Source organism: Triturus cristatus, chromosome 1_1 (genome assembly GCF_964204655.1).
Source record: "Triturus cristatus chromosome 1_1, aTriCri1.1, whole genome shotgun sequence".
Taxonomy (NCBI): Eukaryota; Metazoa; Chordata; class Amphibia; order Caudata; family Salamandridae; genus Triturus; species Triturus cristatus.
The window spans coordinates 900,156,601-900,180,120 of NC_140579.1; the positions used below are offsets into that span (position 1 = coordinate 900,156,601).

Genomic DNA, 23,520 nt, shown 5'->3' on the forward strand with positions numbered 1-23,520 from the left:
AAAACAAGTTTCAAGAAGGGATAAAAGGCGTCGGCACCTGGATGAAGAACAGCTGCCTGAAACAACTCAGAAAAGACACAAGTCCTCATCCATGGTTCCACCCCCTCCGCATGGAACGACTCCTGGTGGCCCTCAGCCCTCAGAAATCCACCCTGACAGACCATGCTTGAAACCTCGGCATAATACTAGACTCATCACTCACAATGAACGCTGCAGCCAGACTGCTCCTCGACATCCCCCGTCGCAGTCACATCACCCAACACCTTCGCTATCTCCACCGGCTTCCAGTCTAAAGAAGCATAACCTTCTAAGTCCTCCATACGCATACAAGGCCCTTCACAACACCGGACCCGCATACCTGAACAGCTAAATCTCCTTCAACGCACCCAAAAGACACCTGTGATCAGCCCAGCTCTCTCTGGCCAACGCACCTCGTATCAAGACTAGACCAGGAGGAAAGTCTTTCACCTACCTCAAAGCCTGGAACACCCTACTCATCAACCTCCAGCAACCCCCCACATTGCCCCAGTTCAGGAAGGACCTCAAGAACTGAGTCCTCAAATCACCTCAGCACACTACGGAGCCACCCCCCCACGCCTCCCCAGCACTTTGAGACCCTCACGGGTGAGTAGGTGCGCTTTACCAACCACTGATTGATTGACATGTAAGACAGGTTCCTTAGATAAGTGAAACTTCTGCATGTGCACAGTTTCCCATGTGTATATCTGGGGAAGAGAGAGCGAGGGCGAGAGAGAGAGCGAGGGCAAGAGCAAGGGCGAGAGAGAGAGTGAGGGCAAGGGGGAGAGAGAGAGCGAGGGCAAGGGCGAGAAAGAGAGCGAGGGCAAGGGCGAGAGAGAGCGAGGGCAAGGGCGAGAGAGAGAGCGAGGCTGAGAGAGAGAGCAAGGGCGAGGGTGAGAGCAAGAGAGCGAGGGCAAGAGAGCGAGTGCAAGAGAGCGAGGGCAAGAGAGCGCGAGGGCAAGGACAAGAGAGCGAGGGCAAGAAAGAGCGAGGGCCAGAGAGAGAGCGAGGGCAAGAGAGAGAGAGAGCGAGGGCAAGAGAGAGAGCGAGGGCAAGAGAGAGCGAGGGCAAGAGAGAGAGCAAGGGCAAGAGAGAGCAAGGGCAAGAGAGAGCAAGGACAAGAGAGAGCAAGGGCAAGAGAGAACGAGGGCAAGAGACAGCGAGGGCAAGAGAGAGCGAGGGCAAGAGAGAGAGCGTGGGCAAGAGAGAGCGAGGGCAAGAGAGCGAGGGCAAGAGAGAGAGCGAGGGCAAGAGAGAGAGCGAGGGCAAGAGAGAGAGTGAGAGAGAGCAAGAGAGCAAGGGCAAGAGCGAGAGAGAGAGTGAGAGCGAGACCGCGAGAGAGCGAAAGCGCCAAAGAGAGCGCATGAGAGAGCGCGAGAGGGCGAGCGCGCGAGAGGGCGAGCACGAGGACGAGCGCGAGGACGAGCACGAGCACGAGGATGAGCACGAGGGCAAGAGAGTGAGGGCAAGAGAGTGAAGGCAAGAGAGTGAGGGCAAGAGAGTGAGGGCAAGAGAGCGAGGTCTAGAGAGCGAGGGCAAGGGCAAGAGCGAGGGCAAGGGCAAGAGAGTGAGGGCGAGGGCAAGAGAGCGAGAGGGCAAGAGAGTGAGAGGGCAAGAGAGCGAGAGGGCAAGAGGGCAAGAGGGCAAGAGAGCGAGAGGGCAAGACAGTGAGAGGGTGAGAGGGCAAGGGCGAGAAAGTGAGAGGGCAAGGGCGAGAGAGAGCAAGAGGGCAAGGGCGAGAGAGAGCGAGAGGGCAAGAATAAGAGAGAGCGAGAAAGAGTGAGAGGGCGAGAAAGTGTGAGGCCGAGAGAGGGCAAGAGAGAGCGGGGGCGAGCGAGAGAGAGAGAGCGACAGCTAGGGCGAAAGAGAGAGTGAGAGCGTGGGCGAGAGAGTGTGAGAGAGCGAGGGCAAGAGAGCGAGGGCGAGAGGGCGAGTGAGGGCGAGAGCGAGGGCGAGTGAGGGCAAGAGCGAGGGCGAGAGAGAGCGAGGGAGAGAGCAAGGAAGAGAGCGAGGGAGAGAGCGAGGGAGAGAGCAAGGGCGAGAGAGAGAGCGAGAGACAGAAAGCGAGAGAGAGAGCAAGGGCGAGAGAGAGAGTGAGGGCGAGCGAGAGAGCGAGAGAGAGCGAGAGAGCGAGAGAGCGCGAGAGCATGGGCAAGAGTGAGGACGAGCACGAGGGCAAGAGAGCGAGGGCAAGAGAGCGAGGGCAAGAGAGCGAGGGCAAGAGAGCGAGGGCAAGAGAGCGTAGGCAAGAGAGCGAAGGCAAGAGAGCGAGGGAAAGAGAGCGAGGGCAAGAGAGAGCGAGAGAGAGCAAGAGTGCGAGGACAAGATCGCGAGGGCAAGAACGCAAGGGCAAGAGCGAGAGCGAGGGCAAGGGCGAGAGGGCAACGGCGAGAGGGCAAGGGCGAGGGAGCGAGGGCAAGGACGAGAGGGCAAGAGCGAGAGAGCGAGGGCAAGGGCGAGAGAGTGAGGGCAAGGGCGAGAGAGTGAGGGCAAGGACGAGAGGGCAAGAGCGAGAGAGCGAGGGCAAGGGCGAGAGAGTGAGGGCAAGGGCGAGAGAGTGAGGGCAAGGGCGAGAGAGTGAGGGCAAGGGCAATAGAGGGCGAGGGCAAGAGAGCAAGAGGGCAAGAGAGCGAGAGGGCAAGAGAGAGAGAGGGCAAGAGAGCGAGAGAGCAAGAGAGCAAGAGGGCAAGAGAGCGAGAGGGCAAGAGAATGAGAGGGCAAGGGCGAGAGGGCAAGGGTGAGAGAGAGCGAGAGGGCAAGGGCGAGAGAGAGCGAGAGGGCGAGAGAGCGAGAGGGCAAGGGCGAGAGAGCGCGAGAGGGAGAGAGAGAGTGCGAGGGCGAGAGAGAGTGAGAGGGCGAAAGAGCGCGAGGGAGAGAGGGTGAGAGAGCGCGAGGGAGAGAGGGCGAGAGAGAGCGAGGGCGAGAGAGCGAGGGCGAGAGAGAGAGAGGGTGAGAGAGAGAGGGCAAGAGAGAGCAAGGGTGAAAGAGAGCGAGGGCGAGAGAGAGCGAGGGCGAGAGAGAGTGAGGGCAAGAGAGAGCAAGGGCAAGAGCGAGGGCAAGAGCGAGGGCAAGAGTGAGAGAGCGAGAGAGCGAGGGAGAGAGCGAGGGAGAGCGAGGGAGAGAGCAAAGAGAGAGAGCGAGAGACAGAAAGCGAGGGTGAGAGAGAGAGTGACGGCGAGAGAGAGAGAGCGAGGGCGAGAGAGAGAGCAAGGATGAGAGAGAGAGCGAGGGCGAGAGAGAGCGAGAGAGAGCGAGGGCGAGAGAGAGCGAGGGCGAGAGAGAGCGAGGGCGAGAGAGCGAGGGCGAGAGAGCGAGGGCAAGGGCGAGGGCAAGAGCTAGGGCAAGAGCGAGAGAGCGAGAAAGAGCAAGGGAGAGAGCGAGGGAGAGAGCGAAAGCGAGAGCGAGGACGAGAGCGAGAGAGAGCGAGAGAGAGCGAGAGAGAGTGCGAGAGAGCGAGAGAGAGAGCGAGAGAGAGAGAGAGAGCGCGAGAGAGAGAGCGAGAGAGAGAGCGAGAACGAGAGAGAGCGAGAGAGAGCGAGAGCGAGAGAGAGCGAGAGAGAAAGCGAGGGCAAGAGCGAGGGCAAGAGCGAGGGCGAGAGAGAGAGCAAGTGCAAGAGCAAGGGCGAGAGAGAGAGCGAGGGCAAGAGCAAGGGCAAGAGAGCGAGCGAGGGCAAGAGCGAGGGCGAGAGAGTGAGCGAGCAAGGGCAAGAGCGAGGGCGAGAGCGTGAGAGAGAGCGAGCGAGAGAGAGAGCCAGAGCGAGCCATAGAGCGAGCGAGAGAGAGAGAGAGCGAGAGAGAGAGCGAGAGAGAGCGAGAGAGAGCGAGAACGAGAGAGAAAGCGAGGGCAAGAGCGAGGCCAAGCGAGAGGGCCAGGGCAAGGGCGAGTGAGAGCGAGGGCAAGAGAGAGAGAGAGAGAGAGAGCGAGGGCAAGAGAGACAGAGAGAGAGAGAGGGCAAGAGAGAGAGAGAGAGAGCGAGGGCAAGAGCGAGGGCGAGTGAGAGTGAGGGCAAGAGCGAGGGTGAGAGAGAGAGAGAGAGAAAGGGTAAGAGCAAGGGCGAGAGAGAGAGCAAGGGTAGGAGCGAGGGCGAGAGAGCTAGGGTGTAAGAGCGAGGGCAAGAGTGAGGGCGAGAGCGAGCGAGGGCGAGAGCGAGGGCAAGAGAGAGGGCAAGAGAGAGAGGGCAAGACCGAGGGCGAGAGAGAGGGCGAGGGCCAAGGCGAGAGAGGGCGAAGGCCAGGGCGAGAGAGAGGGCGAGGGCCAGGGCGAGCGAGAGGGCCAGGGCCAGGGCGAGAGAGAGGGCTAGGGTGAGCGAGCCAGAGGGCGCACGGGAAAGCGAGCCAGAGGGCGCATGGGAAAGCGAGCCAGAGGGCGCACGAGAGAGCGAGCCAGAGGGCGCGCGAGAGAGCGAGCCAGAGGGCGCACGAGAGAGCAAGCCAGAGGGCGCACGAGAGAGCGAGCCAGAGGGCGCACGAGAGAAAAGGAGGGCGCACAAGAGAGAAGGAGGGCGCACGGGAAAAAAGGAGGGCGCACGACAGAGAGAGGGCGCACGACAGAGAGAGGGTGCACGAGAGCCTGAAAGCCAAGCAGACGAAGAATCGCATCTCAAAAAAATGGCATCTAGGAACTGATAAGTAATCCGGCAACAAACTGGCACAAGTATTTTAATCATGCTCTTGAGGCCCTGGAAGCATGTGCAATCCGGACAGGCCACCTGCCGGTTCTCATGGTGGCAAAACTGCTGATTAAACAAGCTAGACTAATATCAACAAATTGTGATGTACAGACAGTGAAGAAATTGGGTCACGGATGGGTGGATTCTATGCTGTAGAAGCCCGGGACCCTCCCACCCTATTTTTCTTGGTCTCTCAACTGGCTTATGAAACATCAGCTAATGGGCTTGCGCTTCAGATTAATGCCTCTGGAGTCCTATGGGTATGTCCAAAGAATCTGAATGACACTGACAAAAATGATGCTTCTGTGTGAAGGGAGAAGAATCACTGACTCATGTACTCTGTATCTGTGATGAACTGCTCCTTCTAAGGAAGTTCTGGCTTTGATTGATTTGGCGCATTTGAAATGTCTGGACTTGCCGAGGCCCCGTAGAAATGTGTCTAATAGGTGAATCCGCACAGCCAGCCGCTCGCTTTGTGAAATTCATGAAAACTGCAGTTGCTTTACTAACCTCTCGGCAGCAACTGCTGAGTTTCACACCTGTACATTGATTTACTGCCCAGCGCTCTAAAGGACCAAAATCAAGTCCTTCGCCCGACCCCCTCCTCATTTGGGCTAGAACAAAAACTGAACGGGAGCAAAGGGAAGCCTTTTCAGTCTATAATGGAACAGCTCGCTTAGTGCTAATGTTCTCTCAATGTATTTTGACGGTTCATTTCTTTTTGTTATGGTTTTAGTAAAAGCTTTATTTATATGTATTTATTGGTGATGTTCTTCCCTCTTTCAGGGGTCCCAGATTGTAATGACTTCAATTAATTATGAAATAAAGTAGTCTGCCTGAATATTAAAAAAGGTATGCACTTATCTAAATTGCTACTTTCTTAGAATAACCGGGTCGAACAGACCGGTATTAAACGGAACTACTCTGGCGCTCAACTTAAATGAATAGTAATGTGACACCAATGGTAAATAACAGTAATCCTAACGTTATTGTCCTATACTTGACAACTGCACTGGGACCCAAGGAAAGGAAGCACAAACATGGTTCAGTCAACTAATTTGAATGATCGAGCGTTCCAATCCAGTTTATATTCTCCTCCCTCAAAAAACATTGCTCTTGCCTCCAAAGACAAGCGATTCCCCTGACTTAAAATTTAGTTGCATACAAAAGACTTGTGAACTAGTACAATATATAGAACAAATCATTTTTAATACTTTTGTAACATGCTTTAAGTCCTTCTTTAAATAAGAAGCATGTTTTGTCATGCATAGAAAGAGAGGTACATTTTTTAGATCAGTTATTTCACCTTTTAGTGCATACAGATGGGGCTTGTACAGAAATCCTAGCAATCGTGAAAACAACTGCATGGTTTGCTGGACTTGTGGCTTATCAAATAACATTTCAAGTTATGGATTTTCCCCAGTAACCCATACACAGCCTTGTAGCAAAAGACACTCTGGTACTGACAATTTTTAGAGAGCCATCACTATGCCTCACCACAACAGGTTGAGTGCTACAATTAAAGGTCAATCCAATCCAACTCACTTGCTGCTCTCTGCCTCCTGTGTCTCCTCATTCCTCTGGCTTTCATCCTAGACAGGTCACGAACAATGTCCAAATGACGTGCAGTTGTGCAAGAGGTGACAGAAAAAGGAGGAAAAAAAGAAAAGATGATACAAAAACTAAAATTAATATAAAAACTATTAACACATCGATCACATTTTTAGCCTTTGGTTGCTGATCGGTTTTGCAGGATATGGTACTTAACAGGTGGTACAATCGGTTCCTCTTGGACACCAAGAACATCAAGTAAGGAAACACCAGCGCTCTGTTTCAGTAGTGGAAGAGATTAAAAGTGAATAAAAACTCAATATCAGTGCAGAAAACAAGTTTAAAGAAGCATTGGCATAGCCAATAGGTCTCGCCTTTGGGACCTTATGTGTTTAGCCTGAACTTTTGGCTATGTTGTAGAGCATTGTGGTTGCTGTGCATCATGTTAAAAAGTTATATTAAAAAGTGTAAAGCATTTATGTTACCTTTATACAAACCAAGAAAACATTATATATAACTGAACAACCTGATTAAAAAAAGATTTTAATATAAAAATGTCTTCTGGTTTTTTTGTACTTGCACTGCTGGCAACTTCTTCCTGACTGTTTTCATGCTTGTTTGTTATAATTTCTTTTGTTATGGGGGAGCGGGACATAAATAACGGGGGAGTGGAGGTTGGAAAACAGTAATTTAATTAGAACACGAGCAGCGGACGGACACTAGGGGAGAATCAACAGATGCCAGATTCCGAGGGCCGACTGAATTGATGATTAGGTGATGTTTAGGTGATGCTTAGGTGGAGCGTGTGAGAAAGAGGGTTTCTGTTGCAGTAACCCTCGCCCCTTTTTTTTTGTTGCCAGACTACTGATGCTCTTTGACTTGATGTGCTCTGGGGCCCTGCCAATCAGGACCCCAGGGCCTGCGTTCTTTCCCCAAAACAAAACCCAATTGGCATCTCTGGCCACATGTCAGCCAATGGTAAATGGTACCATAGGTACCCAGGGCACTGTAACCAGAGAAGGCCCCTAAGGACTGCAGCACTTATTGTGCCACCCTTAGAGGACCTGTACCCTGACACACACACACTGCCTTTGCAGGCTGAGTGTCTGGGTGCAGAACAAAACAAAGAGTCGACATGGCCACAAACCACTGCCCTGGCATACATCAGTCACCCCTCTAGCTGGGTGCCCTATGACAGTGGTGAGGGTACAGGTGCATGAGACCTGTACCCCTACAGTGCCCAGGTCCATTCCTGGGCACTGTAAGTGCAGTGCTGCCATTTACAGTATATGGTGCTGGGAGGTTGTCATTACGAACTCCACAGCACCCTAATGGCTACACTGAAGACTGGGAGGTTTGGTATCAAACTTCTCAGCACATTAAAGCCACACTGATGCCAGTGTGGGATTTAATGTATAATGCACCACAGAGGGAGGGCATCTTAGAGATGCCCCCTGAAAAACGACCAACTACCAGTGACCTGACTTAGTGGCTGCGCAGGCTGCCACCACCAGACATGTTTCTGGACCCCTGGGTCGAGAGCCTGCTGCTCTCGGGGGCCTGAAACAATGCACATCCTGGGACGAGGTGCCAAGCCTCCTCCCCCAGGATGGGCAGGGTTCACAAAGGAGAAGCTTCAAAGGCATACCGCCTTTGTGAGCCTCTCCAGACCAGCAACTGGTCCCCACTGGTTCTACCCCCCACTTTGGGCGGGAGAACCGGCAGGAAAAACAAGTGAGGAAGAGAGGTGTACCCACCTCTGCCAACACCACCCCTAAGGTAGGGGAGGCGAGGTGAAGCACAACCTCGAGTTCCTGCCATCTTGAGGATGGTGAGACCCAGCCAACCAGGGACAGGCTCCTGCCTCCCTCCCACTGGAGAGTAGCAGAATAGGGGGTGTACCCACCCCAGGGAAGGGATCCATTGGTCCCTGCCCTTTACCTACCTGTAACGCCCATACATTTAGTATTTAGGGGGCACCCTGAACCTTACTTCCTCAGATCCAGCAACCACAAAAAAAGCAATTAAATAAGGACTAGAAGCCGTGCAGAGCTAACAAGAGGATGACACCCACTAACTTGGCCCCAGCCCTACAGGCCTGTCTCCCCTTGAACGTGCTCCTGCGAAACCCCGGCGTGTCCAGCGGCCAGCAACCTCAAAAACCCTGGAGAACCTGCCTGCATTCACTTTCCAAGCTGTTTCACCGGACGTGTTTAAAGTGCAGCTTCTGGTGCCAGCCAGAAACCGCGAATCCAGCACACTCGGCACCCGTCGAGCCCGGCCAGTGTTTGAATGAACAAACACCACGCGGAGTTCCCCCCCAGCAATCCTGAACCGAGATCCGGCAACCCCTGACCTGCCTCGAGCCTCCAGATGACGCCTGCAGCCTCAATCCAGAGGACCCGCCCCCTACCGCGACCAGAGTGGGTAAGAAAATCCGACATCCATAGGCACCCCTGCACCCGATGCCCCACGGCCTTGTGTGCCCAACCCAGTGGTGCCTAACCATCCGTCTACATCCCAACTTACCCCTTGAAGTGGTGGTCACTCCTGGAAGATCCTCGTCCCCGAGCCTGCAGTGTTTTTTTTCCCCAGAGAATCTCCATTGAAATCAACAGGGCACCCGACCTCAAAACAGCACCCTGCACCCGGCCGCCCTAGTGCCGCTGACAGTGCCCCTTTTATGCTAACCTGGTCCCCAACTTGCCCTGAGCTTAACCCTAGGAGCTTTGCTCCCACAACCCCGTGGCCTGCTTGCCAGCCGCCACCAACCGGAGCCCCCCTATCCGCCATAGGATAACACTGGGCCTCAACACTCTGCACCAGGCCACCCTAGTGCCACTGGGGGTGCAACAACAGTGCATCACTGACCCTGAGAGACCCCTGAGTCTAACCCCAGAACCCCAATTCAAAAGACCGATTACCTACCTGGAAACCGATAACCTCTTTTTCCCCAGAGAACAACATTGACACTTTTTCTTCCAAAAAGTTTCTAAGTGTCGACTTTTGAAAACTAAGAATAATCCTTTAAAATCTCACAAATAACCTAACCAAATTTTCTCAACTGTTTGCAGGAAAGGTCCCAGTGCTGAACCCAGGTGTCCAGCACTGACTAAGAAAAGTAACTAAAAAGTAACGTACCTGTGAATTGAATTTCCTTCCATAGGAGAACATTGGGGATTCTTTGTGAAAAAGTTTAGCGTCAACTTTTGAAATACAAAAATATTCTTTAAAAATCCTACAAACTACAAAAAAACGTAATTACTAATCTGTTTTAAGTATTTTTCCCAGTGCTGAATCTAGGAGTCCAGCACTGGATTACAAAAGTAACGCAGAAGTAACTTGCCTGTAAGTGAATTTCCTCACATAGGATAACATTGGTGATTCTATGTGAAAAAGTTTCCAAGTGTCAACTTTTTGAAATACAATAATATTCTTTAAAAATCGTACCTCTAACTAAAACGCATTTACTCACCTGTTTTCAAGAAATGTCCCAGGGCTGAATCTAGGATCCAACCCTGTGTTAGTAAAAGTAATCTGAAAAGTAATTAACCACATTTTACTTAAAAAGCCCATTCATTTGAATGTACTATACCTGCAATGTGTTGCAAACTGCTTACTTAAAACTGTAACCAAAACCAGTACAAGTTATACTGCAATTCTGAATTGTATTTCTACAAGTAATTTACTACTGCAAAGTATTGATATGCTTACCTGTGCCAGGCTTGCTTGGTTCTAGAAATAAAACACCAGTATGTTTTTTTTATACACAAACAATTGGCCTAGAGTTCAGTTCTTGAGTGTGTTAATTAATTTTCTGACTGAGTGTGTAAATCAAATGCTTTACACTTTCCTCTGATACTGCCTTACTGCTCGACCAAGCTACCACTTTAGAGAGTAAGGTTCTATCTAACTTTAACCTCTGCCAAACCTCTGGAGACCCTTGGACTCTATACACACTGTACCTCACTTTGGTGCAGTATATATAGAGCCAGTTTCTTACAGTGCGTTGATGCAAAATGGAGGTGGTGAATGATGTTTGGTGCTCAGGTGGTGCCACTATATGGTGTGGATTGGAGGTACGTTGTGGATTGTGGAGTTGAAATATGTTGTTTGGTGTGTAATTATGTGGCGTGCATTGGAAATGTGTGGAGTTGAATTGTGTAGCCTGGAACTAGGGTGTTGAGTGAAATTATGCTTAGTGAAATTGTGTCATGGTATGTAGTGCATTTATGTTGCTTGGTGTTATGTGGCATAGAGTGGTATTATATGGAGTGTATTTATGTTGCATTGAGTAAAGTGTAATTATGTGACGTGTAATTATGTGGTACTGAGTGGTATTATGTGGAGTGTATTTATGTTACATTGAGTAGAGTGTAGTTATGTGGTGTGTAATTATGTGGCACTGAGTGTTATGTGGGGTGTATTTAGGTGTTAGGTGAAGAGTTAATAATCATCCTTCCCTATCCATAAATTGTCTATATCCTCTTTCTTCAGCCCAAGACATAAGGCGATAACTACTTTCACACACACAAGGATTCAATTTCCTCTGGCTGACTGGTTTGAGGCACCTATCCAGCCCCTATGTTCCAGTGATCATACTGAAGCTGCAGTCTCACCTAACCCTAAACAAGTACATTGCCAATAGGTACTAGGGTCACCAGCGACGGACGGATAACTTCCAGTTCCATGAATGTACCCACAGCCAGAAAATCTTGACTGAGAAGCAGATCCCAAGATGCAGAACCCTAAAGCCACAGTACCCAGTGAGTGGCAGCTTAGTAGTTTAAAAGAACGAAGTCTAGAGCCGCACATCTGTATCATTTGCAGAGGGGTGCACGTTCATAGTCTTATCTAGAGCTTAGAACATGAGAGACAGAGGTTTCAAAAGTATCCCCACTTTACCTGATAAATGTGCTCATTTCCTTTAATAAAGAGCAACACTGACAAGACAAAAGTGTTATTCACTGTTAATTAACGCCTTCCACACCATGAATTAAGTACTGACACATCAACCTCACTGCCCGCAAAGTCAAGAGCACAAAGAGTAACTCTAGGCTCTGCAAATGGAGGGCACCACCACCGAGGCTTAAGACCTATATAATAAACAACCTGCCCAGTGACCACTGAAGGCCCCAGGCTCCCAAGAACAGGCCTCACAAAACACACCCCTCTCCCCTTCTGGGCAGCATACCAGTCTGCTGCACTAAACTTACAAAAATAAAAAATAAAGCATCTGGTCACACTTAAATAGACTCACCTCACGGTTCTTGTATGGTTCCTCCAGCATTGCTTCGATGACAATGTCAAAGTCATCTGCGGCCATGATTGCTTCTACGTTGTAGGAGTGCAGGCAGTAAATAAGAAAATCTGAAAAGATATAGGAAAATTGTGAGAACTGGCCAGAAGGGAAAGGAGAAAGGTGGTGAGAAGGAAGGACAGGAGAAAAGCAAAATATAAGAAAGAAGAGTGGTGGGACGAAAAATAGAAGAGAGTGAGTGCATTAAGAGAGGAACTAAAAGTGGGGGTATGATCCAGGGAAGGGTGCCAATATACTAGGTAAAGATAATAAGGTGGAAATAGACACCAAAAGATACTGGTTAGAGACATGAGGCAGACGTGAGGGGAAAACAATGTAAAAGGACCAAGACACACCGCTGGAGACAGGAAAGGCAAGAGAGACAGTAGACAACAGAAGAAAAGGAAAGAACCAGAGCAAGAGACAAGGTAGAAAAAGAAAAGTCCTGAGTGTTAAAAATGTAATGGTGGTGGCAAGAGACACCAGGGCAAGGATCCCAAAGACGTCAGAGTAGCAAGGAGGACCCTCAGAGACAACACAGAGCCTGTGTGGGGGCTGTGGTGTCCCATTTGCAGTGAACTTGGTGTCACTTCAACAGTGGTCTTGCTTCAGATGTTTCCAGAATGGTGTTGGTAGGATGTACTGTGAAATTATATGTTGTGGAGATTGATGCACTAAAGCAGGATGTGCCCATGTCGTTGGGAGCAGTATCTTGTGGTCACTCAATGCTGGGGCAATTTCAAGTAAAATAACACATTGGAATACACCACAACTCCCTGTGTGGTTACTACATTATTTGGGCAACGAGCTATGCGATTCACCCAAGCGTCATTTCCTCAATGTGAAATGTGCAGGGTCTCTACTGACCTACATGTGTTCCAAGATGTCCTTAGTGGCTACAGGAAGTACAAGACATTTTACTTTTTTGTTTATTAGAACAGAAGAGGCGTGTACTTTGAAATGCATTTCCCCACTGGGAAACAATTAAGAGTGAAGCACACATGCTGTCAACCACCAACAGATTCCCCTGTGCTTGAAACCCCCAGACCAGTGCTGTTTTCTGTAACACAGAACACCCACCTCAGCGGGTCAGTGTGTTGCAGTGTGACTCCATAATGTTACGTGGGTTACACAATGTGTCATCCATTTTTGTGGTACACTGAAAGAGACACGATCACCGATCGTTTTATGCTTCAAAGGAGAATAAGTTTGAGACATTGCTGATCATAAAATTCACTGAGTCTGTACAATGAAGTTATTTTTGCAAACTGTGGAACTGACTTTTAAAAGAATGCTTACCCCGACTTTTTTAAATTGTTGCTACTGGATTGGCAGATACATTTCAAAAGGGCCTCTCAACTTTGACTTCACACTTTCAGTGTGTTTTACTTCTGTAACTTATTCATATATTTATGAAATGGTTCAGTCTTACCCACCGACTCCACCACAAGCATTCCCACTAACACAAGCAGACTTTGTAACGCCTGACAGAAATTATTTTACACTTCCGGGACCAGAAGTTGAGAGAGTTTATATCAAATTCCCTAACAGGCATGTAAACAAGCATTGAAAATGCAATAGGTCTGGCCTTTCATTAAGTTAAAGCCATTTGCTTTGCTATACAATACCATTAGCATAGCAAATGCCTTTAACTTAAACAAAGGTGAGCCATATTGCATTTTCAATGCTGGTTTTTCTTAGCTCTGAAGTAGCTGTTTCAGTTGGTGCACTTTTAGAGGGGGCTATATCCTGCAGTCGATGTTTCAGAGCGGCTGCTCTCCTACTGTGCGATCAAATGCTCTGGAAACACAATCCTGTTCTCCCTACAGGGTCAGGTGCAACTCAGAGTTTATGCAATAGTAAAGGTGTTGTACAGGATACCAGAGGAGAAAGTCATGCTGACTCGGTGACTGTTGATTCCCAGCTCACACTTCTTTGTTCCTAGATGTCGTCTGTGTTTCTTTCTGACTTTCTTCTTTCATTGTCCGACCACACGCTTCTTTCCTTTCCCTCCGCCTTTGTTGCCTGTGTGTGAACCCGCTTTCCTTTCTTAGGCCTCGCAGACCTAGCGCTGGAGCGTGCATGCGCTCCTCGCTCTGCAAGGCTTAATGTCATCAGTACAGGGCTTTGAAAATCTCACCACCCGCTTGTGCGTGTGGTTTTCTTTTCATGACAAGCCATTGGCTTTTGCGTGCGTCTTTCTAAGAAAGACAGCACGCAATTGGGCAAAGGCGGGCACATGTCCTGCCTTTGCTCTGCCTACGGCCTATTGCTTGTGGTTACCCGCACAGGCCACATCTGTTTTCAATTATCGTGCAGAGATGCGTGCGCGATAATTCAAAACAGATTGCTCGCTGTGGCGCGCGCGCACCACTCGTTTCGATTCACCGTCTCGTCTCAATGTGTGTGTTAACGATTGTCAGTATTTTCTCGTTATGCTTTTCACATATGTTCTGTTACTGGATATTAAGTCTTGCTGGCAGTGCTGTGTGCTCTCTGTATGTACTGTTTATTTTTACCTCTAATCTGTGTGCTGCTATGAGTCAGTACACGGTCTTGTCTCGGCTGTTAGGTTTCTGTCGCTTGCCTGACCCGCGAACTTTAAAATGTTCGTGTTCACAGAGGGGGCGGGGGCAGTGTAATATCTGCCGCCACATGGTTTTTAGGTCTCGGCTAGCGAAGGCTGCGCTTGCGCAGTCTCGCTCGCGAGATTTAATGACTTGGAGAAGAGGGGCTTGAACCCGCCCCTCTTCTCCCCTCTTCTCCATTGGCTGGCCTCTTGAATGCTGGCCAGCCATTGGAGAAGAGGTCCGTCACTCCGAACAGGCCCCGTTCTTTTCGGATTCGGGGGCGTGTTTTTTGCAACTTTTCTAATTATCACCTCCAGCCAATGGCAAGAGGAGAGAAAAGAAAAACACGCCCCCGAATTCGAAACCGCCGCTGCCTTTCTCCGAGGCATTTCTGCTTCGCCTCGGAGAAAGGCAGTGGTGTGCTCGTCCTCTCGTTTTTATTAGATAGAATACCGGAGTAATATGTCGGCCTGCTGTACGAAGATATCGCTGACGGGCTTGTTTCTTTTCCTTCCATTTCTATAAAATATTTGTACAGTGTATGACTCATCGGTGCTGCGTAGTCCTTCCTCTGTTTTGCTGCTCGGTGCGTAGAGTGAGGAGAGGGCGGACCCGGGTGTGGCCTTACATTCCTGGCAGCCTCACTTCGAGCCCCGCTCAAGCAGAAGCTGTACCTCCCCAGCTGTGCTCCTCGTCGCTGCTGATCCCGCCGGTGAGTAGGGGAGACGAGGGTGAACGACTTTGATTACATGTGCTGTGGGAGCTAGAAAAATAAGATGGGCAACGGAAGAGGTGCTGTGGCGGGCCCCAGGAATGGGTGCCGTTCTGGGCTGCGGTAGCAAGGAGATATGACTGCAGCAGGAAGTGGAGACTGTGTTACGAGGGTAGTAGCGAGGGTGCTGTGGGGGCTATTAGCAGCGTCTGTGCTGCACGGCCTTTATGGGGACTGGGGGGGTCTGCAGGGAGTAGTTTCAATGGGACATTTCTGGAAGAATCATCTTTAGTGGTCACGAGTGGTCCTGTGGGGTTCACACGTTCGGGTGGGTGGGTCCTTTGAACTCGAGGAGTGAGGCTGTGGTGGTGACTTTATGAAAGAGGAGTGATAATTGTGAGTTATGTGAAACAGGAAGAATGTCTTGTGGACTGTAGTACTTTTGCTTCTCGGGATATTTGCAAAGGGAAATATGTTACTGTGTAGACTGGCATGAGCTCTTGCCTTCTAGATTAGTCTAATTATAGATTGTTTTCATTGGTAATACCACTTGGGGCTAATAAATAATAACGTCTGGTTCAATTCGAAGGGGTTAAATAAGTGAAGTTAAAGCAAAGGCCACTGTTCAAACTTACCCGCAGGCGTATTTAAGAAAATCTGGGTTTTATAGGCTGGGTTTTGACCAGACGAGTCTGAAGGTCTTGTGTATTGAGAATGTATTGCTATATCTAGATTTTTTTGTAAAGTTCCCACAAGAGCAGATTATTGTTTTTGGGAATCTAGAGTGCTATATAGATTCTTTCGAGTGCTTTCCCGTAGTTTTATTTAAAAAAATCTGTCAGTGGAAGATTAAGTATCAAAGACCAGTGCTCACTTTAAATAGAGTTTGCCATGTGTGTGAAGTATTATATGTGCTGAAGTGAAACAGCAGCTCTCTCTACAGTCGTAAACTTTTAGATTAATGAGTGTGAGCTAAACGTGGATGTGTTTTAGCACGTGGACGGAGGTTTTCCTCTAAAACGAATACGCAGTGGTTTACCTCTAGGCGCTTGAGAGAAGTCGGTGTGTGTTATCGATCGATATATCTGCCCTTAAGTGCCGGATCAAAAGAATTTGAGCCCAAGCTTTTGCAACTGGTATTTATCGAACGTTAGCCAGGCTGAGGCTTAAAAGCAAAACAGTGGTGCACAGAAGGAGGTGGGGAGTTGAATGATAAAAGGGCCATAACAAAAGTTGGGATACCACAGGAAAAGGTGATCTTAAAGAGGTTGGGAGTTAGTTTGAAGGGGCGTCATGAGGGATACATTAACTAACATGACTGAAGGCGTGCAGCCAACGTATTCGGGCCCAGAAGAACACTAGTCAATCACTATGTGTTATTTAATTGTGTTCTAGTCTGCTACACTGACGTGAAACTGTGTAAAGCGAATATGCCGACCATCAAAATGTCAGCAAATGTTTTGCAAATTGAAATTATGTATATTTTTTGGATGCACATTAGAAATGTGTTTATTTCTGTATACGATCAAGTTGAGTCAAACTCCTATTGAAGCCTAAAGTTTGTGAAAGGGAAACTCTTAATCATTATAACATCTCCAGGGTCTTTGTAGTTTTCTGTGCCAAAGATGGAAACGTACTTAAACTAATATCCGAGCTGAGAAGCCTCTGTTATTATACAAGTTCAAGTGTGAAGCAATTTAACCCTATCTGTCTTCAAGAATGCCATTTGAATGTTTGCATCGGGCTCACCACATCGCATGTAACAGAAGTGGGTTGTCGTCTGTAAATCTCTGATCAAATATGTCATCCCAACAGCGCAATCAGTTGTCTATGTGCTGTGACAGGCAGTGCCGCAAGGGTTTTGTCTCTCTGAAGAGCAGGCAGCAGTAGCCTTTTAAAGGGCCTGGTGATACTTCCCTGTAACTGCCCTGGACCGTGCTCCCCTAGAGTGCCATGCAGCCGTGCCACACACTGTTCCTCATGACTGCCAGGTGGTTGTGCATTGAGAATTTATATGGCTTAGAATTCCACTTTGGAGGCGTGGCATTTGGGTTTATGTTGGTCTCTGCATGGGTCTGTGGCACCCATAAGCAGTAAAACCTTGGAGTGCCACCAGAGGCGCAACTAGAGCCAAATTTCGGGGGTGGGTCTAAGAATTTTTCGGGGGGGCTGAATCTTTAAGCAATATGCAGAGTGGAGCTGCAGGGGCTCTTAGAAGGGGTGAATCAACAGCGAGGCCTCATTAACATGCAAATGTTCTTTTAAAGACCTGTGAAGTGCTCGGGTGCGGCTGGCTGTGTGTGTGCCCGGGAAGCTGTCTCATCCTGGGCTGCTACACACGACGGGGGGGTGAAGCCCTTTGAGTCCAATGGGTGTAGCGCGCCTGAGTGCCACAAAGTTAATTACTCCATAAAGTGGTAGTGATTTTGCCCTCCCAGAAGCCAGAGCTCCAAGGGGAAGGAAGAGGAGCAGGCTTATTGAACGCCAGCTCTAGCTGTCTACTCCCTTTTTAGGTCTCGGCTAGCGAAGGCTGCGCTTGCGCAGTCTCGCTCCGAGATTTAATGACTTGGAGAAGAGGGGCTTGAACCCGCCCCTCTTCTCCCCTCTTCTGCATTGGCTGGCCTCTTGAATGCTGGCCAGCCATTGGAGAAGAGGTTTGTCTCTCCGAACAGGCCTCGTCCTTTTCGGATTCGGGGGCGTGTTTTTTGCTACTTTTCTCATTATCTCCTCCAGCCAATGGCAAGAGGAGAGAAAAGAAAAACACGCCCCCGAATTTGAAACCGCCGCTGCCTTTCTCTGAGGCATTTCTGCTTCGCCTCGGAGAAAGGCAGTGGTGTGCTCGTCCTCTCGTTTTTACGGGCCACTGTAAAATCAAATCGAAACTTTACTTCATTCCAGCTGGAAATTGATATTTCGTGCAAACAGTTCAAATGCATTACGCAGACTCTAATTAACCCGGATGTAGAAGCTACCGATTTTAGTTCACGAGGACTGTTTCAATATACAAACTTCCGTAGGGGCGGAGTTTATGGACCGTGGCACATAACTGGAACTGGAAGGGGGGGGGTTATTTAACGTTGTGCAGTAATGTACGCGAAGAGAACAAACCTTCACGCTGCTGGGTTCTTTAAGGTGTACATTTCAGCTTCCCCATGCAGCTCCAAAACTTGTCTTATCCATGTTCCTACCCGGCTGTCACCCTACAGGACGTGAGAATGGTTTTGTCCAAGCTAAGCAGGTCAACTTGGAACTCCGCCCCGTCTCTCATCTATGAAAACAATAACACGACGGTAGCTCGATTGGCCTGTCACGGCAAGCGCGAGACAATTCTCATCACAGAGCGCACGAGGCACAGGCCCCGCTCGAGAGACTCGTCGCCAGACAATACGCGAGCCGTCCTGCTGCCCTCCCCCGCAAGGCGTCACTCGGCGCTGCGCGAAGCCTCACTCTCCCTTGTGTGCCCCACAGAGAAGCCCGAAACACGTATGAGCCATAGAGAGGCAGAGGGAGAGTGCGAGAGCCCCCGTGAGGTCCTGGGCACGGCGCTGGCACCGACCCCCCCTCCCCCCCCCCCCCGCCGCCGCCGGAGCCCACTATGGACCAGTGCGTGACGGTGGAGCGGGAGCTGGAAAAAGTGCTGCACAGGTTTTCGGGCTACGGACAGCGAGCGGAGCCTGCCTGGAGGAGCTCATCGACACACAGCGGTCTGCACCGTGAGATCCTGCAAACAGCCAGTAAGAGCCGCCTGCGCGCCGCCGCGACCCCCACCCCTTTTACCCACCCCCCTATACCACCTCCCATAATATAGAGCGCTGAGAGTCCGGAGGCCAATACTCCAGCACAGGTTTTTGCTCCCAAGAACCTCCAGACTTTAGGTATGGGATGTTTTGTGCCTTACAATCATTAATCGTGTGCCTAAAAAACAGTGCTTCAAATTGGCAGGTACTGTCCGGCACCAAGTACCTGCGCTTCTTTCATTTCAATGGGAGAGTTCCTGCTCTTTTCAGCACTGCTGCAGTATATCTAATGGTAGAGTACGGTCACTTCACTGAATAGTGAGTGACTGCACTTCTGTATTTCCTTTCAAAGCACTGGCCTAACCCTAAAGAAATGACACATGAGTACGTAAATAGATGAGACATCCATTGTATGTCTGCGGAAGACGCCTCGCGCTCACACGAGAGGATAAGGTGTGCCCTGCCCTGGACGTTATCCATCAAAATAAGGGCCTTACGGCTAACTCTCGGGGTATCGGGTGTCACGTGTGAGTAAAGCAGTCGGGTCACAATGCCAATAGCTCTAACTTTAACAATGCCGAGACCATTGCATTGTAAATGCTTGTTTTTAATCTGAATCTGCGTGTTTGGCACCATATGCTGTGTGTTTCTGGTTGAAGTGTATACGTTTACATACCAGAGTTGTGTGCGTTCTTCAACTTGATTTTACGATTCAGATGTTTTTCTCAGTATGTTGTGTCTGCGCTTTGCTGGTTGTGTGCCATTTTTTGTGAGTGTGGAGTCTGCCAATACATGTTCTGGATGTTTCAGCATCTGTGTGTGTTTTTAGCTGGCTGATTTTTTTTTTATTGTGTGGTAGTCATCCTGTCAGTGTGGTGCGTGTGCCTCCCTCACTGCTGCGGATTTCAGTGTGTGTGTGTGTGTCCAGTTCTCCTCAGTGCGGTGCCTGCCCCTTGTACGTCCTCAGTGTCACTGTGTGTGTGTATTTTTCCCATGGATGTGGGAGCTAACGCCTGGAACACGCTGTGCCTAGCTTGCTCGGCGCCTGTGTGTGCGTCTCCCGGTTCTGCTTGATGGCAGCGCGCCCGGCTCCTGCCTGGACGCACCCTGCGGGCAGGCTGTAATCGCAGTTATTAATAACACGCTGAGCGGCATCGACCACTTTCTGATGCTGGCACCCACTGCAACCTGCCACAAGTGTGTGCAGCCCACTGCCTCGTGCGACAGGCGCACAATGACGGATGGTGTCATACTGAGTTGACCCCTCTGCTTGTGACTAAGGCAGCTCACCCTCACTCCCACAGAAGGTTGTGGGTCGATGGGAGCGAAGAGGAACAAGCATTGGCATAGATAATAGGTCTCGCCTTTGGGACCTTGTAAGTAAAAAAAAACAAAAAAACGTAAGTGTAAGACTCCAGGTTTACATTTTCCTTCGTATTTACGATGCAGTAAATGTAAACGTGAAGTCTTACACTTAAGTTTTTTTTTTTTCTTTACTTTTTTTTTTTACTTACAAGGTCCCAAAGGCGAGACCTATTGGCTATGCCAATGCTTGCTTCTTGTTCCCTTCTCCCTCTTAAGTTGCGCTTGTCTTCCTAACCTCTTTCCTTTATCCACTTCCCCAATTCTTTCCTACTCACTCTCCCCCCATCTTATCTAACTTGATATCTACAGATCATCCGATTTCCCTTTCCTCCTCCCCCTTCACACCCTCGCCTCCTTTCTCTCCCACCCTAGTCTTCTTCCTCCTTCTTCGGTTCTCCCTGTTACTGATGACTCTCGTCCTTATCTTTTCTCTGTCTCCTCCTCCCAACAACCTTGTTCACATTCTTGTAAATATACGCTGGGAAATCATTCTTTCTACATCTCCTTTGCCCATCTCATCTGCTCTCATCGTTTACTCAATCCCTCTCCGCCATTATATTTGATTTACTTTTGCTCTTTCGTCCTCTGCATCCTCCTTACTATCACCCTCCAAATCCCACTTCTTCTCTCCTTTTTCAAGCTTTACTCGCTTTCTCTCCTTATTCTCCCACCAACTCCTTCACTCTACCTCATTCTAGCTCCTCTTTTGTCTCCGCTGTGCTCAATACCTCCCTTTCTCTTCCTCCTCCTCTCCTCTCCCTACCCAGTCTCTCCCTACGCCTTTCTCTTCTTCTCCCTTCTTTTGCTGTCTTTTTCATAGTAGTCTTTCTCCTCCTCCTCTCTACTCGTAAAATAACCACAAATAACAGCACGAGATACTGTCCTCGCGTGTGGAAGGGGAATGCATGGAGCCATGCAGGGTCCAAAAACAACGAGAGGGCTATAAGCGGGCACACAGGACGGCAGTCCTCCTCTTATGCCATATTTCTGTAGTGCAGTGGGGCATCGCTGCCAGTTTAGCACGGAAAGCCAAACCATTGGCGACATCCTCTGTATCAAAAGGCCACAGTCTTTTACTCCAGACTTATCTAAGTCACTTGTGTACGGTCTTATCTATGATGTCACGGTCAGATTAAAGATCAGGCCATGTAATCTTCCTGTGATGTCATCATTACACACAATTATCATGTATTAATATCAGCATTCTTTTGGCTTTAGAATGTTGGTGATGATGAGCAGGGCTTTAAGTGGGATAAAAAAACTTGGGTGTTTCTAAAAAGGGCGTGACAAACCTGTTAAAGGGGTGTGACCAACACAATTAGGGGTGTGGCTTAAATCGTGGGACCTAGCATTTCAGGCTTCAAGTAATTCATGAGTTCTCACTCAGCAAAGGATAATAAAATAGCAACAAAAAAACTTCCCTGAACGTAGGAACTGACTTGTGTTACTTCTCTATGTTACTGTCTTTTCAGTACTTTCTAGTCCCTTCACTGTTACTCTTTCTATGTTTCTTTAAGCCCGTTTCGTTGTTATTTACTTCCTTGTTGCTATCTGGTGGCTCTGTCCTCTGCCCGTCTCCTTCAGTCTCTCCCGTTCTCTTGGTGATATTACTGTTTTTGCTACTTCCCTGCTATCTCTGCCGCTGACCGCGGCCCCCACAGGGGGCCAATCAGTGGTCGGCGCATTAGTGCCCCCGGGGCACCGGTCACCCCTCCCCACCCCCTCCCTCAGGGAGGGGGCGGGGACGCCGACCGGAGCCCCCCTCCTCGGGCTGGCCGGAAGTGACGCGCAATGCGTGTCACTTCCTGGCCCAGGTGTGAGGGGGAGGCTATTTAGCCTTCCCCCACCCTCCTGGCGACCTCTTTGTCGCCCACATCGCACCATCGGTCGTTGTCCTCACCTCGTTGCTGCGATCCTGGTCCCCACGCCGCTTTGGTCGTCGTCGTTCTGTGTCACAGGATCAACGGTGAGTCTTGCTGCACCCACTCCGGCCCTGTCCCTGGGCAGTACCAGGTCGACGGGGCCCTGTGGCTCGGATGGCCACGGGCGGAGGGGGCGCAAGATGGGGGCAGGGGTGGCTTAATAGGCCGACGCTTCGGTCCGTCGGCGGCGCCGGCAATGAGCGGTAACAGCAGGTAGCAGTATGAGACTCTTGGTGGCGCTGGCCCCGAAGCGGTGGGTCACCCTGCTAACACGGGCTATCCTTTCACCCCCCCGCGCATCGAGCTAGGGTTCGGGGGGATTCGCTGGCACGGTCTAAATCATCCCCTGGCCACGCGTCGCTGCAGCGAAATACTGTGAAGGGTAAAGCGCTCCAATACCGTCCGAGTACACACTCAAAATTGGGGACCGGTTTCAATGCCCGCACTCGCCAAGCTAACGAGCGTGAGGTTGTGCCCTCAGTTAACGATACTGGGCGGTTCACTCCTCCCGCACTGTCCTTGAGTTGGGCCTGGGTTGGGGTTGTTGTCGCGGAGGATAGACAGCGGGGCTCCAATACCTTTCCGCACTCTCATTGAGGGTGGGCTTCATGGGCACGTCATTGTTGACCCCCCCCCCCCCCCTCGGGGCCTCGAGCCGGGTCCGGGTGGGGCTCCGAGGAGGTGGTCGCCGACGGGGGTGTGCTGTTGCGGGCCGCTGGCCTCGTGGTGGCGGCACCATCCTGTGATCCCGGGCGACCGATTGTGTTTGGTCACCTGTGCGTCGAGGTCCGGGGATGTGCTCCTGTCTGCGCCGCCGCAGGGCGGGCGGCATTCCTTATGGAGGCATCAGCGACCTGGGATCCGGGGCAAATCATTAAATTGATTTCCAGGTGGGGGCTGGGGGGATGTGGTTCGTAGGCTGCGGTCGCGTCACCATTTAATTCGCAAGCAAATCCTCCTCCCCCGCCCCCCTCCTCTTCTTAGGTTTGGGGGAGGTCGGGATGCTCTCCTCTCTACTCCCTTGACTTCCTCCCCAGTGGCAATAATAGATATTTTTGGGGAAAACGGCTCACACCACAGGATCAGACACAGGACAGGCCTTCTGACTTCCATTTCACAACCGACTGATACGCTCATTATATGCACCTAGGTTCGGCGAAAGTGTGCCTCTGGTGAGGTAAGAGACAGGGGGCATATTAACAAGCCAGGCGATAAAATTATCGCCGCTTTAGCGGCAGAAAACTGCCGCTAAAACGGCGATAATGGGCTTGATAATATGCTCTATGGAATTCCAATTGAAGCCCATGTTAAATGTGAAGGGCATCTAACATGGGCTTCAATTGGAATTCCATAGAGCATATTATCAAGCCCATTATCGCCGCTTTAGCGGCAGTTTTCTGCCGCTAAAGCGGCGATAATTTTATCGCCTGGCTTGTTAATATGCCCCTAAGTGAGAAGGGATAGCGGTGCTTGTGCTCAACGCAGGGACAGAAGAGGTTGGACAGAATCTGTAGCGAATGTGGGGCAAGCTGGGGAGGAGACCGAAATAAATGCCTGGTCGGAATAACAGTACAAGGTGAGAAGGCAGAGCTGCGGTGAGTAGATGGGCAGGGAGGGAAGGACTGAAACTGTAAACGAGCATGAAAGGATCAGGGTGAGAGACTAAATGCCTGTCT

General features: G+C 50.1%; 1 long non-coding RNA gene across 1 annotated transcript in view; it reads right to left on the reverse strand.

Moving 5' to 3' along the window:
* The window catches only part of LOC146871257 (uncharacterized), a 38,280-nt gene extending 15,284 nt beyond the window's left edge, over nt 1–22,996 (reverse strand). Inside the window, exons 1-3 of the long non-coding RNA XR_014980910.1 lie at nt 21,823–22,996; nt 11,500–11,609; nt 6,234–6,280 (exon numbers count right to left, since the gene is read on the reverse strand). This is a non-coding gene — a long non-coding RNA (uncharacterized LOC146871257). The remainder of the gene's footprint in view (nt 1–6,233; nt 6,281–11,499; nt 11,610–21,822) is intronic.
* Nucleotides 22,997–23,520: the final 524 nt, after the last annotated feature.